The sequence below is a fragment of the Bos indicus x Bos taurus genome, chromosome 18 (genome assembly GCF_003369695.1).
Source record: "Bos indicus x Bos taurus breed Angus x Brahman F1 hybrid chromosome 18, Bos_hybrid_MaternalHap_v2.0, whole genome shotgun sequence".
Taxonomy (NCBI): domain Eukaryota; kingdom Metazoa; phylum Chordata; class Mammalia; order Artiodactyla; family Bovidae; genus Bos; species Bos indicus x Bos taurus.
In genome coordinates, this window is record NC_040093.1 from 33751526 (window position 1) to 33769461 (window position 17936).

General features: G+C 37.6%; 1 pseudogene; it reads left to right on the forward strand.

The window, feature by feature from the left end:
- Window positions 1-370: 370 nt before the first annotated feature.
- On the forward strand, window positions 371-17472 carry LOC113875341 (annotated as a pseudogene).
- The last annotated feature ends 464 nt before the right edge of the window (window positions 17473-17936 follow it).

The window sequence follows — 17936 nt, forward strand, 5'->3', positions numbered from 1 at the left end:
GCCAGTGTTGCTTTTTAACTCTATGAGTTTGATGGCAAAATATAGATATACGGGCATGCAGAGACAGAAATAAAGAAAGAGAGAGAGAAATAGGGTGTTGTTTTGTTTTCTTTCAGTCGTTCAGAACTGAGGAGCTGCTCTCGCAGGTTTCAGGTCATAATTTAAAACATCTTCAGCATTTATTTAAAATAGATAATTTGAAGAACAACAGATAGTAAAAATATATCTGAAGAATATGTTTATCCTAGTTATATGTTTCTCAACAGCTAATGTATATGAGCCATAGTGGTAAACTTGGGACAGATAATGCACAAATGAGTGAAAGAGAGAGAACAAAATTGTAGAGTGAGTTTGAGTCTCCAGATGGAGCATGGGGAAAATGCTTCCCATGTTTGCTTGGGAACAGGCTGTGGAAGAAGAAAGAAATATGATGTATGGAGCCCACATAAGAGAGGATAAGCCTGTGCAGGGCAATGTGAGACTCTTGGCCTCACTTCCAAAGAGATTTGAGAGCAGAAGTACAGAGTAATGATTGATAGGATGGATTTGAATACAGTTAAGTTTAAATTCAAATTTTGGCTGTGTCATTTATATATGATCTATATAGCCTTAATAAAATTTGCTGTCTTCTCTGTGTTCACTTATTTGAAAGTAGAAACAAGAGTACAGATCTCACAAATGAAATGTACTAAAAAAAAAAAAAAAGTAATTTATAAAACCTCTTCTTCAATCTTTTTGTTTCCAGTAGAGAATCAGACTCATCCATTACTCAAGCTATGATGAAAATGATTAATCCTAATAGTAATAGTTAATAATTTTAATTCATAATATACTTGCATTTAGACTAGAGAAAATATTCTGTGTGAAAATAACACAGAATTAATCAGAGAGGTAATAATATTACAATTTTACAGAGCATATGCTCAAAGATCTCAAAAGTGTTAAAATGATTCATACCAACTAGTAAATTAGAAAATAAACTGGTAGGTATAAGAGCTGATGCATGAAATTTTTAGTTTATAGTGACTCGAAGTAAAAAAAAAAAAAAAAAAGTCAAAACTAAATAAGGTATACTTGGCCTGCTTCATTCAAGGGATGACCAATAATTTTGGTATGGCTGTACTTTGAAGGACATTTAGTTGTGCCCAAAATATCCATAGATATTTGGTCCATAAGACACCCGATCAATAAAAAATTCAGTTCACACTAAAAGATAGTTGAAATTGGGCCCTATCCAAAAAGTACACGAGCACATTTGGTCCATGCCAAGTAGTTTTGGATAGGACAAACAACCAAGGACCTTTTGGTGTGGATCATATGTCTCCATGGATCTTTTTGGACAGGACCAAATGTCTGCTAAAACTAGCAAGTTCTGCTGGAGAGGGATGGGCTACCCACTCCAGTATTCTTGGGCTTCCCTTATGGCTCAGCTGGTAAAGAATCCACCTGCAATGAGGAAGAACTTGGTTCAATTCCTGGGTTGGGAAGATTCCCCTGGAGAAGGGAAATTGAAAGGCTACCCAGTCCAGTATCCTGGCCTGGAGAACTCCATGGACTGTATAGTCCGTGGGGTCACCAAATAGTCCGACAGGACTGAGCGACTTTCATTTTCACTTTCAAACACGGCTCCAGGCAAGAATACTGGAGTGAGTTGTGCTCTCCTTGAGGGAATCTTCCTAAACCAGGAATCGAACCCGTGTCTCCTCATTGCAGGCAGATTCTTTACTGCTGAGTCACTGGGGAAGCCCATACATCAATCATTCATATATATATATATATATATATATATAATTTAAATAAATATTTGGACGTCATATATAATAGAATATATTTATAGAGAAAATCTTTTGAACTTTAAAAGATAATTTCTATAATGAATAGTATTGTAATAAATTTGCAAGTACAGAAAATCCATTGTAATATTCTTTTGGCTGAGAAAAATCCTAGGTAATTGTACCTTTAAATATTTACCAATTTTTATTAGCAATTACATAATGCATTATTTCATTATTCATTATGTCTTTAATCATCTTTTTTTTTTCCATTTGAATTTAAATTTCATGGGAGATAGTGTACAGTAGATTAGTCCTTGGTCTTGATGTTACTTGTACTCATGAGGGTGAAAGGAAGATATTTTTAGGAAAAAAAAAAAGTACCTCTATGGCCCTGTATTTAAATGATTTCAACTTGAAAATTCTTCAATATAGGAGAGAGATATATATTGTAATGATTAAACTGCATGTTTCTTCCAACATAAGATTTAGGAAAAAGAAGATAAATTTTAAGGGACAGATTTCAATTCATAATGTTAAAAACAACACCCTTTAGGCATGTGTGTATGCATGTGGGTGCAGGCACACCAGAAAATGGAATAGGCTACATCAGATGCTGTGAGTTCAGTGAGACAGTTTTAAGCACAGAACGATCACTCACTGGATTAGTCTGCTATAAACAGGCTTTTAAAGTCCATCCAGTGTAGCATGATATGACAACCATCACAAACTCATCCAGTTCAAAAGCTTTGGCCCCAGGAAATATAGTAGTATACCGGTATATGATGCTAGAAAGAAAAGTCCATCCATACAGACAAGTCAACACCTATTTATTAGGCACTGACTGTACACCCGGCACTGAGGCATCAGAGATGAAGAAAGTTCTCTCTTCTCTGTAATGAGATGATAATCAATGAGATCACTGTATGGGAGAGGAGTGATGATTAAGAAACCAAGAAGAAATAAATTTGAGTCCCAGTCCATCATTTATTAATATGTGATCTTGACCATATTTTTTGGTTCTCAAATCTTCAGGTTTGCCAATAGAAAAGAATGAAAAAACATTCACAGAGGCTATGCAACCGAGCAGATGCATAGACAGCTTTGTGTCTAAATTTGCATTTCTGATAAAGTTCCAGGCTGAGTGTTGAAATAGCACCATTTAGAGAGAAATAGTGCATTCTGTGCTTCATTAGTCAGACAACCTAAAATCATTACATATTAGCTAAAAAGAAACCAAGTATTTCCACAGGACCTCCAACTCTGCATACCACATGGATTTACTACACATTAGCTCACCAGCCAGAAGTACAGTGTGTCTAAGGCTGACACAGAAAATAGTAGATTATATATCCTAAAGTTTACTTGTGGAAATATACGTGCACTGAGCTAGGTTTTTCTGACTATGTAGTTTATTCGACAAACATATAAACAAAGAAAAGTCCTAAAATAAGTGTAGTTTAATCAGAAACAACATAAAGTGTTAACAGATTACATCCAATTTCTATTACTTAATTATAGAATGCTAGGAAAATTACTTGACCTCTCCGATAATTAGTTTCTTTATCTTAAAATTGGGGATCATTCCCCTTCCCCATTGAATTATTATAAATATTAAATGAGATAATCTCAATCAAAAGCACTTTATGAACTATAAAGAAATATATATGTACACTTATAATTATATATACAAACACATGTATATATGTGTGTACATATATATTATATATACATATTTATTAGCATTACCATAGTATCTGGCACATAATAGGCACTCATATAAGTTTTGAATGAATGAATAAATGTACTGTAGATTGTAATCATACCATCATTCAATTCTTACATCCAACAAGCAATTTTGAGTTTGGAATACAGGCAGAGGAATATTTAATCTACTGATTGCTTTCTTATTCTAGAGGAATTAGTCATTTCTATGTCATTAGGCTCGAGATCCAACTTGGAAACACATTAAGGATAAAGATACTTTAGTAGACAAAACAGCATATTAAAGTTAATTTTTATTTGAAAAACTAAGGCATTTTTAAGTTTGGTAACTAAAAGTCATAGAATAGTAGTATTGGGGGGCAAATCTTGCTACCACCTTCTTTACATAGATAAAGAAGCAAGGGAAGGGAAGTTTAGGTGTCCTACCTGAGTTATACATGGATGGAGAGAATGTCTTGGACATAAAGACAAAGATGATATTACTAAGTTAAAGACTGTGTCAAATGCAAGGTAAAATATCCCAGGAATACCATCTCTAGCTGTTGTTCTGGTAAACAGAAATGGAAAACTCTGTGTAAACAAGAACACTGTGCATTTGAGATTGTAGAGAACCCACTCTCTATTTTACTTTAAATATAAACCATATATGTTCCTGGAAAAAAATAGTTTTGGTGAGAAGTATATAGAATCTGTAAACTTGCTGAATTCTAATTATGCATCAAGCATATTCTTAATAATTTTGCATACATTATGTCATTTAGTTTCCCTTATAGTCCAATGATGTAAGAATTATCATTGCCATTTTACCAAAAAAAGAAATAATTTAACAAAATGAAAATCTGACATTTAAAAAATAATATGTCTAAGATTATATTGTTCAAAATACAGTACTGGGATTCGAACCAGGAATGTCTGATTCTGAACCCTACAGACCTTATATTTTTATTGAGAAGGCTATATGCCTCCCAGCATGTAATCAGTGGCCTCTGACCCAGAAAGGAATTTAAATGTAGGATTTTGTTGTTGTTTTTAAAGCGGGTTTATGCTGATACAAGTCATAGAGGAAGGAGTGACTTGAACACATGACACATTGTCAAGGAAACTTCATTGGTATGCCAAATGTCACAGAGTCCAGGGACATAAAATCATTTGTCTATGGACATACTTATTTTCTTGATCAGTTTACACAGCAAGGGGGAGATATCAGATACTCCAGAATCTTATAAAGGCAAATCATGGAGTGAACAGGAAGTTTTCAGAGCTTAATTGGAGTGTTCAGGGATTTAATGCATTCTCCACCCTGAGAAATTGGACATTGTTAATTTGAATTTTCTTCCGAAACTCTAAAGAAAACTGCTTTGAGACATTTAACTTCAAAACTTCCATGGAGCTCCAAGGCAGCCTTCAACTCAAAGTTAAAAAAGAATAAGTTTCTTACTCTAAGAGGTTCAGGCAAGCATGGAAGTATCTTTTAAAACCTAAGGAGCAAATGTATACAATTACTTAGGTACTAGATGTCAGGTACCATTCACTTGAAGTAGCCACAACATGTGCAGTAAAACCTATGAGACAATCTGAGTAACTTCATTTAGGTTTATTTTCCTATTGGCTATAGGCACTGGGTATCTAACTGAGAAATTCTGTCCCTAGTGCATTGACTACAATGACCTTCTAGACATGTTTTGTTGGTTCATTTTAAATATTCTTCTCTAGAGATAAATCAAGAGATTTCTTTCATAGCACAATGTTAACACTAATACCCACTGTGATTCTGATGGTAACATCCCATATTAGGGAATTTTTAAAAACATTATGTAACAACCTGTAATTACAAACACTCTTTCTGTTCTCTGTGTAGACCTTTGAACTTCTCTTTACCAACCTGATACTCTTCTCTCCCCCAACTATACTGTGCCTCACACCCTTGATTTTAGAGTGGCATTTTTTAAAGTCAGTATTTAAGTTCAGTTCAGTTCAGTTTAGTGGCTCAGTCATGTCTGACTCTTTGGGACCCCATGAACTGAAGCATGCCAGGCCTCCCTGTCCATCACCAACTCCCGGAGTTCACTCAAAGTCATGGCCATTGAGTCAGTGATGCCATCCAACCATCTTATCCTCTGTCGTCCCCTTCTCCTTCCACCTTCAATCTTTCCCCACATCAGAGTCTTTTCAAATGAGTCAGCTTTTCCCATCAGGTGGCCAAAGTATTGGAGTTTCAGCTTCAACATCAGTCCTTCCAATGAATACTCAGGACTAATCTCCTTTAAGATAGACTGGTTGATTCTCCTTGCAGTCCAAGGGACTCTCAAGAGTCTTCTCCAACACCACAGTTCAAAAGCATCAATGCTTCACTGCTAAGCATTCTTTATAGTCCAACTCTCACATCCATACATGACTAGTGGAAAAACCATAGCCTTGACTAGACGGACCTTTGTTGGCAAAGTAATGTCTCTGCTTTTTAACATGCTGCCTAGGTTGGTAATAACTTTTCTTTAAAGGAGTAAGCATCTTTTAATTCATGGCTTCAGTCACCATCTGCAATGATCTTGGAGCCCAGAAAAATAAAGTCTGTCACTGTTTCCACTGTTTCCCTATCTATTTGTCATGAAGTGATGGGACCAGATGCCATTATCTTAGTTTTCTGAATGTTGAGATTTAAGCCAACATTTTCACTCTCCTCTTTCACTTTCATCAAGAGGCTCTTTAGTTTTTCTTCACTTTCTGCCATAAGGGTGGTGTCATCTGCATATCTGAAGTTATTGATATTTCTCCTGGCAATCTTGATTCCAGCTTGTGCTTCTTCCAGTCCAGTGTTTCTCATGATGTACTCTGCATAGAAGTTAAATAAGCAGGGGGACAGTATCTAGCCTTGACATACTCCTTTTCTTATTTGGAACCAGTTTGTTGTTCATGTCCAGTTCTAACTGTTGCTTCCTGACCTGCGTATAGATTTCACAAGAGGCAGGTCAGGTGGTCTGATATTCCCATTTCTTTCAGAATTTTCCAGGGTTTATTGTTATCCACACAGTCAAAGGCTTTGGTATAGTCAATAAAGCAGAAATAGATGTTTTTTCTGGAACTCTCTTGCTTTTCCAATGATCCAGCAGATGTTGTCAATTTGATCTCTGGTTCCTCTGCCTTTTCTAAAACCAGCTTGAACATCTGGAAGTTCATAGTTCACGTTTTGCTGAAGCCTGGCTTGGAGAATTTTGAGCATTAGTTTACTAGTGTGTGAGATGAGTGCAATTGTGTGGTAGTTTGAGCATTCTTTGGCACTGCCTTTCTTTGGGATTGGATGAAATCTGATCTTTTTCAGTCCTGTGGCCACTACTGAGTCTTCCAAACTTGCTGGCATATTGAGTGTAGCACTTTCACAGCGTCATCTTTTGAGATCTGAAATAGCTCAACTGGAATTCCATCACCTACACTAGCTTTGTTTATAGTGATGTTTCCTTAGGCCCATTTGACTTCACATTCCAGGATGTCTGGCTCTAGGTGAGTGATCACACCACTGTGATTATCTGGGTCATGAAGATCTTTTTTGTACAGTTCTTCTGTGTATTCTTGCCACCTCTTCTTAATATCTTCTGCTTCTGTTAGGTCCATATATTTTCTGTTCTTTATTGAACCCATCTTTGCATGAAATGTTCCCTTGGTAGCTCTAATTTCTTGAAAAGATCTCTTGTCTTTCCCATTCTATTGTTTTCCTCTATCTTTGCACTGATCACTGAGGAAGGCTTTCTTATCTCTCCTTGTTATTCTTCAGAACTCTGCATTCAAATGGGTATATATCTTTCCTTTTCTCCTTTGCCTTTGCTTCTATCTTTTCACAGCTATTTGTAAGGCCTCCTCAGACAGCCAGTTTGCTTTTTTCAGTTCTTTTTCTTGGGAATGGACCTTGTCTCCTGTACAATGTCATGAACCTCTGTCCATAGTTCATTAGGCACTCTGTCTATCAGATCTAGTCCCTAAAATCTATTTATCACTTCCACTGTATAATCACAATGGATTAGATTTAGGTCAAATCTAAATGGTCTAGTGGTTTTTCCTACTTTCTTCAATTTAAGTCTGAATTTGGCCGTAAGGAGTTCATGATCTGAGTCACAGTCACCTCCTGGTCTTGTTTTTGCTGACTTTATAGAGCTTCTCCATCTTTGGCTGCAAGGAATATAATTAGTCTGATTTGGTGTTGACCATCTGGTGATGTTCTTGTGCAGTCTTCTCTTTTGTTGTTGGAAGAGGGTGTTTGCTATGACCAGTATTTAAGTTAAGTGACCTCAACTCCTCATTTCCCCTTAGGCAACTAAGTTAAGCTTACATTTCAATTACAATGCTTAAAGTTTTTCCAAGAACATGAACTATTGATTGCCCCTATTCCACTGTACACAAACAGAAAGGTCTGGAATACAGTCTTTATTCCTGTGTTTTCGCAATATAACACCAGTAGCCTCCCAAAACTTCTTTCTCTATAACTGAGCTCTTACCTCTTGTTTTGCACTCTGTCTCTCTAAACACTAGTGTTTTTGTTGTTTAGCCCTTAAGTCATGTCTGACTCTTTGCAAAGCCATGTACTGCAGCCCACCAGGCTCCTTTGTTCATGGAATTTCCCACACAAGAATACTGGAGTGGGTTGCCATTTCATTCTCTAGGGGATCTTTGTGATCCAGGGATTAAACGTGTGTCTTATGCATTGGCTGGCTATTCCTTACCACTGAGCCATGTGGGGAGCCCAAAATCTAGTATAGTCTATGAATTTTTAAGACGAGACAAGAACTTTAATTCTAGCATTATTTTTCAAGAGGCCTATTTCCCCACTTTTTAGTGATTGATTCTATCTTTTTATGATTTTATTTTCATAATCTTTCTCAGCTACTATATCTTTAGACATCTTGTTTAACTATTTCACATCCATCTCAATGAATATTAAAAAAAAAAAAGTTACAAAGCAAAGGAAAATCCTCTCTTGTGGGCAGTATAAAATTAGAAAAGTTTGGCAGATAGCACAGTTTTAATATTTTTATAGAATGTGTTTCATAGTGCTCACTGCACAATTGTGCATGCAAAATCTCAAATCGCAGAGCAAATATATCAGCAATAATTTCATGGAAGCAAGCTCTGCCTAATATGTGCAGAGTCTTACATTACTTTATCAAACTGTCTCTTAGTAATTAGTCTGTCTGCAATGCCTGGTATATAAATTAAGCATCTAATTTATCTTGACTGGCCTCCAGATCACTTGATCAGTCCATTCTGCCTCTGTGGCACTTTAGTGAATGCCAAGTGCAGAGAAGGACCCTTAGGAAGCATAAGTGTGTAAAAGCTGAAACTCCCTGAGAGATCAGAGGCAATTTTCAAATTTACTCATCACTGACATCCGAGTGGAATGTATGCCATTCCTTCCAATGACAGTGATCTTCATAAGGGGCGTTATTGATGTCCCTGTCCCTGGTGGCAGGTTACTTTGTATCATGGCTGGTAAATAATAAATAACTACAACTCAAGATGTAAAGTCAGGTTTATGAAATCAAATTAAAAGTAAATTAAACTTTCCTCCCAATTCAACACCATTTCTCATAAGCCACTTATCAATACCACAGCAATCTGTACAACTGTAAGAGACAAGTTACATCTATTCAATCCTGATAAAAACAAAATAACTCCTATAGTCATAATCATTCCTCAAGAGCATTTAATTTGTTGGTTCTTGCATTATTCCTATCAAAACAAAATCTTGCATCTTTATTGGAATACATAAATCTCTTTGATTTATGTATCTCTTTATTTCTTTTTTCTTTATTATGTATCTCTTTATTTCTTTTCCTCAGATGAATTTGAAATGGTACAGAGTTAAATTTTTATGGAGTGATTTCTAGGGGGAAAGGCTGACATAATTTTCACTACGGGACAGTGTATTCTGCTGACAACTCAGAAAGTTTGAAGCCATATGTTTAGCTCACTAGATGCTTTTTGTCAGAGTGTTCTTTCTTCTCTAGTTGTGAATTCACACCCTGTATGGATATGTCCTTCCTTCTCTATATGCTAATATACATTCACTACGGATGTGTGGCCTCTTTTTCTATGTGAATGGATATACAGTAGAGGAGCCAGAGGCCTGAATTCATGAAGGAAGCCTCTTTTGATCAGTATCTTGTCACTTTCTACTGCTGAGGATTTAGCTTTTAAAAGCATCCCATTGATAGTCTATGTTTGGTAGTGAATTTATCAGAAAGTCTGTTTTTTCTCTAACTTTCCTAGAGGATGCTGACATGGATCTGGGGCTCCATGGCTCTGCCAAACAAAGAGGAGTTGACCAGACATTATATCTCAACTCTGATATTACTGATTTATATTTAACATGGCAATCCGACATCTTTTTTTTTTTTCCTTTTAATGCAGTTTCTTTAAAATATAAAGAACAAAAGATACACTGGCTCTAAATATATTCTGATTAGGTATCCACTTGGTGGAGGCTTTGGACTCTAAGACTGACAGCTTTTTTTAAAAATGAAAGTGTGATCATATTCATGCTGTTCTGACCTTCAAAAAAAAAAAAAAAAAAAAAGTTTCTCAGTGCTAGAGGATCTGCCAGCAATGCAGAAGTTGCAGGAGACACATGTTCGATCCCTGGGTCAGGAAGATCCTCTGGAGGAGGGCATGGCAACCCTTCATTAGTCTTGCCTGGAGAATCTGATGGACATAGGAGCCTGGCAGGCTATAGGCCATAGGGTCACAAAGAGTCAGATATGACTGAAGCCACTGAGCACACATATATACATTAAGTCCCCCACATACAAATGAGTACCATTCTAAGAGTACATTTGTAAGTCTAATTTGTTTGTAAGTCCAACAAAGTTAGCCCAGGTACCCAGCTAACACAATTGGCTATAAAGTACTATAGTGTACTGTTTAAAGTAGTAAATAATAGGTTGAAAATAGTTTTCACACAAATAATACATAAACCAACACAAAAATAAAGAGAATATTTTTAATCTTACAGTACAGTACCTTGAAAAGTACAGTAGCATGGTACACCAGCTGGCATAAAGGTGCTGGCATCAAGTGCACAGGTAAAAAGAGTTACTGCCTAGAGGAGAGAGAGGAGGTGGGAGATGGAAGAGCTAAGGATTGTTAGCAATAAGAGACAGAGGGCAACCTGATGCTGACGGAATGCATGTATGCATCTTTGAAATTTCGCAACTTGAAGGTTTGTATGTAGAGGACTTACTGTATAGAAGTACAGTATACATGGAGGGTAGGAGTGAAAGAGATTTGAAATTATGTAGAAGTGAATTATGGTCACATATGTTTACTATGGTCATGTAAACATAAGATGGTCACTTCTTTTGTAAGACAGATGCATCAGTAAAGAATGGCTATCATCAATTTATTGAAATGCTGAATTTACCTTCACATTATTTGAGTCATAGAAGATTGAGCTGGAGGATCCATTTTAGATCACTAAGTCTAGTGACCAAATGTGAACACTGAGACCTATAATATCAAGTGATCTTCCGAAGGTCATACAGCACATTTACAGTAAAAGGAACACTGAAGCACAGAGTTCTTGGTTCTTTTATTTTATCTTTGCTTTCTTTGTTTATGTATTTGTGGGTCAGGCACTATGTCAGGGCTTGAAATTCAAGAATGGTAAGTGAAAACAGATACAATCTCTTTTCTAGTGGTCCTAGACCATTATGGGAGCCAAACACTAATCAAATAATTACTTAAATTTAAAAAAGGTAAATTTTACAGAATGACAATGCAGAAGCATATAAAGCAATAAGGTCAAGAATGGAATAATTTTTTTCAGGCATATAAAAAGAAAAGAATGCATGCATGCATGATGAAACAACAAGTTTTTTGATACAGATTTTCTTGTAAGCACTACTGAAGTTACATCTCAGAGGCAAGTCCTTTCAAGGCACTGTGATTCTCCCAGGGTAACATAGATGCAATGTTCTCAGTTATCCTATTTGCATATATTCTCGACTACCAGTTCAGATTAAAATGGTTTGCTCTGCCTTTCCTGTTATATCATGATCCCATTAGTGGCAGGTAATTGGATCGTGCCCATTATTTGATCTATACGTGTACCTGGATCATATTTTTTATGTTCAGGCAGGAAGAAAAGAAAAAAAGCCAAGAGTAGGATAGGAAGAGGAGAAACCTGTTGAAGGCAGATACTTCTTGAGTTTCACAACACATTCTTTAGCTTATCTAGTTCCACCACAGCTGTGAGGGGCAGCATTTTAAAACTCCCAGTATCTCATCTCAAGAGACTCAATGGAGACATGTTTTCTTCAATGTCAGACAACTGCTTGTCTAATGTCACAGGAACAGCCTGACAGTGTGTGAAGAGGGAAACATACCTAACATCTCTAGAGGAAACCCATAACCAGTAAGCTACAGAAGTTATTGGATAATTGCCTCATATTCTTATCATCCTAAAGTGTTTCTGTGGCACATTCTACATGGTTTCATACAGGGTCAATAATAGGATGAAGTCCCATTTTTCTTGATGATAAACTGTTCAAGGATGCATTCTTTAATGACTTTTTTCCTTCAATTGATCAGTTTCAGTCTCTCTATTCCCTCGTTCTTCTTTCTGAGATAACATTGGGGGGAAAAATGCTTGCATTCAAGTCTATGTCTCAGGCACTGAGGAGGCAAGAGGAGGAAAGAAGCAAATGAGGTAAAGTTTCAAGGTGAGAAAAGAGTAACTAATATAAGATTGGGTAGAAAGTATGACTAAGTCTAATGTTTAGAAAATAATTAGCATTTGGTGGATGCTAATAATATTAAAGAAAGCTGATTCAATTGGATTGTTGAGGCACTGTAACATAAAAAAAGTATGGATTAAGATACAAGGATTTATGTATAATTATAGTTTACTGTTAGTTCTCAATCTTGACTGAATCAAAATAGTGTTGTTGTTTAGTCACTAAGTTGTGTCCAGCTCTTTTGCTACCCCACGGACTGTAGCCCTCAGGCTCCTCTGTCCATGAGATTTCCTGGGCAAGAATATTGGAGTGGGTTACCATTTCCTTCTCCAGGGGATTTTCCCGACTCAGGGATTGAACCCATGTCTCTTGCTATAAAGGCGGGTTTCTTTACTACTGAGCGACCTGGGAATCAAAATATTACAAAGGCTTAACAGTTTCTGGTACTCCAAAACTTCAAATAAGAATTTCTCCAAAATTGTATATCTAGTACATAGATGTTAAAACATGTGTAAAAGAGTTAAAAACCACTTGAGCCTTATGACTATATACTGAAAGTGAGAAACAGATTTAAGGGACTAGATCTGATAGACAGAGTGCCTGATGAACTATGGACGGCAGTTCATGACACTGTACAGGAGACAGGAATCAAGACCATCCTCATTGAAAAGAAATGCAAAAAAGCAAAGTGGCTGTCTGAGAAGGCTTTACAAATAGCTGTGAAAAGAAGGGAAGGGAAAAGCAAAGAGAAAAGGAAAGATGTACCCATTTGAATGCAGAATTTCAAAGAATAGCAAGGAGAGATAAGAAAGTCTTCCTCAGCAATCAATGCAAAGAAATAGAGGAAAACAATAGAATGGGAAAGACTAGAGATCTTTTCAAGAAAATTAGAGATACTATGGGAACATTTCACGCAAAGATGGGCTCAGTAAAGAACAGAATTGGTAGGGACCTAACAGAAGCAGAAGATATTAAGAAGATGTGGCAAGAATACACAGAAGAACTGTACAAAAAAGATCTTCACCACCCAGATAATCATGATGGTGTGATCACTCACCTAGAGCCAGACATCCTAGAATGTGAAGTCAAGTGTGAAGTGTGAAGTCACTATGAACAAAGCTAGTGGAGGTGATGGAATTCCAGTTGAGCTATTTCAAATCTCAAAAGATGACGCTGTGAAAGTGTTACACTCAATATGCCAGCAAGTTTGGAAAACTCAGCAGTGGCCACAAGAAAAGGTCAATTTTCATTCCAACCCCTAAGAAAGGCAATGCCAAAGAATGCTCAAACTACCGCACAATTGCACTCATCTCACACGCTAGTAAAGTGATACTTAAAATTCTCCAAGCCAGGGTTCAGCAATATATGAACTATGAACTTCCAGATGTTCAAGCTGGTTTTAGAAAAGGCAGAGGAATCAGAGATCAAATTGCCACCATCCGATGGATCATCAAAAAAGCAATAGTTTCAGAAAAACATCTGTTTCTGCTTTATTGGGGCTTCCCTGGTGGCTCAGAGGTTAAAGCCTCTGTCTGGAATGTGGGAGACCTGGGTTTGATCCCTGGGTTGGGAAGATCCCCTGGAGAAGGAAATGGCAACCCACTCCAGTACTCTTGCCTGGAGAATCCCATGGAGGGAGGAGCCTGGTAGGCGACAGTCCATGGGGTCGCAAAGAGTCGGACACGACTAAGCAACTTCACTTCACTTCTGTTTTATTGACTATGCCAAAGCCTTTGACTGTGTGGATCACAATAAACTGTGGAAAATTCTGAAATAGATGGGAATACCAGATTACCTGACCTGCCTCTTGAGAAACCTGTATGCAGATCAGGAAGCAACAGTTAGAACTGGACATGGAAAAACAGACTAGTTCCAAACAGGAAAAGTAGTGCACTTATGCTGTATATTATCACCCTGCTTATTTAACTTATATGCAGAGTACATCATGAGAAATGCGAGCTGGAGGAAGCACAAGCTGGAGTCAAGATTCCCAGGAGAAATATTAATAACCTCAGATATGCAGATGACACCACCCTTATGGCAGAAAGTGAAGAAGAACTAAAGAGCCTAAAGAAGAACTAAAGAGCCTCTTGATGAAAGTGAAAGAGAAGAGTGAAAAAGTTGGCTTAAAGCTCAACATTCAGAAAACTAAGATCATGGCATCCAGTCCCATCACTTCATGGGAAATAGATGGGGAAACAGTGGAAACAGTGGCTGACTTTATTTTTCTGGGCTCCAAAATCACTGTAGATGGTGACTGCAGCCATGAATTAAAAGATGCTTACTCCTTGGAAGGAAAGTTATGACCAACCTAGACAGCATATTAAAAGGCAGAGACATTACTCTGTCAACAAAGGTCCATCTAGTCAAGGCTAAGGTTTTTCCAGTGGTCATGTATGGATGTGTGAGTTGGACTGTAAAGAAAGCTGAGCAGAGAAGAATTGATGCTTTGAACTGTGGTGTTGGAGAAGACTCCTGAGAGTCTGTTGGGCTGCAAGGAGATCCAACCAGCCCATCCTAAAGGAGATCAGTCCTGGGTGTTCATTGGAAGGGTTGATGTTGAAGGTGAAACTCCAATATTTTGGCCACCTGACTCATTTGAAAAGGCCCTGATGCTTGGAAAGGTTGAGGGCAGGAGGAGAAGGGGATGACAGAGGGTGAGATGGTTGGATGGCATCACTAACACACTGGACACGGGTTTGGGTGGACTCCGGGAGTTGGTGATGGACAGGGAGGCCTGGTGTGCTGCGGTTCATGGGATTGCAAAGAGTCGGAGATGACTGAGCTGAACTGAACTGAACTGAGTTGCTGTTCTTAAACAAAATGTTGCAGGGAGAAGTGTACTAGAGTTTGACAAAGCAGCATCAAGGATAGATCTTGCTGCTGCTAAGTCACTTCAGTCGTGTCCGACTCTGTGCAACCCCAGAGACGGCAGCCCACCGGGCTCCCCCATCCCTGGGATTCACCAGGCAAGAACACTGGAGTGGGTTGCCATTTCCTTCTCCAATGCATCAAAGTGAAAAGGAAGTCACTCAGTCGTGTCCAACTCTTAGCGACCCCATAGACTTCTCCATCCATGGGATTTTCCAGGCAAGAGTACTGGAGTGGGGTGCCATTGCCTTCTCCAAGCATAGATCTTAGGACCATATTAATCAGCAAAAAAACTTTTTTAAATGTTGTTAATGTAAATTTTAAATATATTCACACAATTTTAACAAATATACATTAAAATTTTTAGGATCATTGTCAATAGAAGACAAGAGACATGTGAGGAGAGAGATGAAAAGGAAACTGATCAAACCAGATGGGGGGCATGCACAGATCAATAACAAGTATGATTAACTCATCCTTTTTTTATCAATGTTCCATTCCCAAAAATATTTGTTGAAAACTGGAAAGGTATATTTATCATAGATAATGTTAGTTCTAGTATGTGTTTCTAAGTATACTTATACTGACACATGCATATTTAGAAGAGGAGGATTGAAAGCCCAGTGAATTACCCTGGCTAAATGACAATTACAAATAATCAATAATCAGTATTGATTAAAACCTTTTTATCTCCTGGCTATGTAAGGCAATCACTTTTGCTGATGATTAGTCCATGTCCCCCTGTTAAGTAAACTAGTAGTAGCAAGAGCTAATGCAGAGCCAAGACTAAACAGAAAAGGCAATATGATAAAATTAAGTGACTGAATCCCAGTTTTCATGCTAATAAACTGGGCAAATATCTGAGATGGCAATGATGTAAGAGGAGAGACACAATAAAATATATTATTCTGCATGGGAGGTTTCTAAGAGGAGACAGGGACTGTCTAGCACATAGAATTCAATCATATAATGCATATTCCTGTGTGCTTGATCTTAGTATCTACTCAAGGTTTACAATCCCTTTCTTCTTTACCCAAGTTCAGGGAGTTAGAGACTGTCAGGTTTGAGTGGGAATTTGTTCAGTACCTGACAACTTACTTGACTTCCTATCTGCTCTATGGATGGGCTTTCCCAGGTGGTGCTAGTCATAAATAACCTTCCTGCCAATGCAGGAGACATAAAAGATGTGGGTTCAATGCCTGGGTCGGGAAGATCTCGACGAAGATTATGGAGGAGGGCATAACAACCCACTTCAGTGTCCCTTCCTGGAGATCCCATGGACAGAGGAGCCTGGAGGACAACAGTCCATAAGGCAACACAGAGTCAGACACGGCTGAAGAGACTTAACATGCATGAATAATTGAACAACATAAAAATTTTCCTGGTAAATATATTTCCTCACAAACATAATTGCTAAAGTGAAATTCTCATGAATGTCTCAGCTAGTTATGAGTAACCATCAAATGAAAAAAAAATGATAAAAATGGCTATACATTTTCAGAAATAGCTTCTCCACACATGAAATTATATGTGTAAACAGTTAAATAAGCAGATAATTCCTCTCAGTTCATTTGACTACTCTCTTTTTTGGCTTTGGATAACAGTTTAGGTGTGGCATTTTGAAACAGAAAGGAATACATGAAGTTTACATATTAGTTAATTTATTTGGACCCACACAATTTCAATTTATAGTGCTGGAGATAGTCACATGCAGAACGCATTCTTAAACTTATCATACCCAAATTTTAGACTATTTTCAATCACTTAAAAAAAATGGTTTCAGCCTAGGCAACTGTTAAAGACGGCAGCAGGGCAGGTCCTGGTGCTAGATGGCTGAGATCACCTCCTGAGCCACCCGGCAGCCGTCGTGGTTCTTCCAGGTCAGTGAGAAGGCTGTGTTTGTGTGCTGTGAGGGCATCAACATTTTGGCAGTTTCTACAGAATAAGTTGAAGTATCTGGCCTTCCTCCACAAGTAATGAACACCAACCCCTCTCGTGGCCCCTACGACTTCTGAGTCCCAGCCGTGGGGGACATGCTGCTCCACAAGACCAAGCAAGGCCAGGATGCCCTGGACCACCTCAAGATGTTTGCTGGGATCCTGCCACCCTATGACAAGAAAAAGCAAATGGTGGTTGCTGTTGCCCTCAAGGTTTTGTGTCTAAAGCCTACACAGAAGTTTGCCTACCTACACCACCCAGCTCATGAGGTTGGTTGGAAGTACCAGGTGGTAACAGTCACCCTGGAGGAGAAGAGAAAAGAGAAGGCCACGATCCATCATCAGAAAAAGCAACTTATGAGGCTATGGAAGCAGGCCGAAAAGAATATACAGAAGAAAACTGACAAATTCACAGAGGTCCTCAAGACCCACAGTTTTCTAGTCTGAGCCCAATAAAATTGACAGTTTATTCCTCAAAATAAATAAATAAAATATAAAATGTATATACAGGAATAGTGTCCATTATTGTGCTCTCATACATTTGAAAATTTTTTAGTATCCAGATCCTCAATTAAGATTCCAAACAATGATTTGGTACTTTTCCCAACCTCAGAACACTATTGAGCACTAAAATGAAATTACTGGGCATCAAATTTTAATAAATAAAAACATAATAATTTCTACAAATGAAGCCATTTTTCTACCAGTCAAATTCCTAAGAAATATTGAATATGGTCACATGCTACCTTTATCTTAAAGTTGCTCTAAAAATAACATATTTGATAGTTGCACTTTTGATTTAAACTAGACTGATATACAATATATTATACGACTCAATTAAGGAGGAATGGTTGTTTGGGCATATTTTACTTCAAGTTTCATTCTGTTACTAGTTCCGTTGCATTACAGTC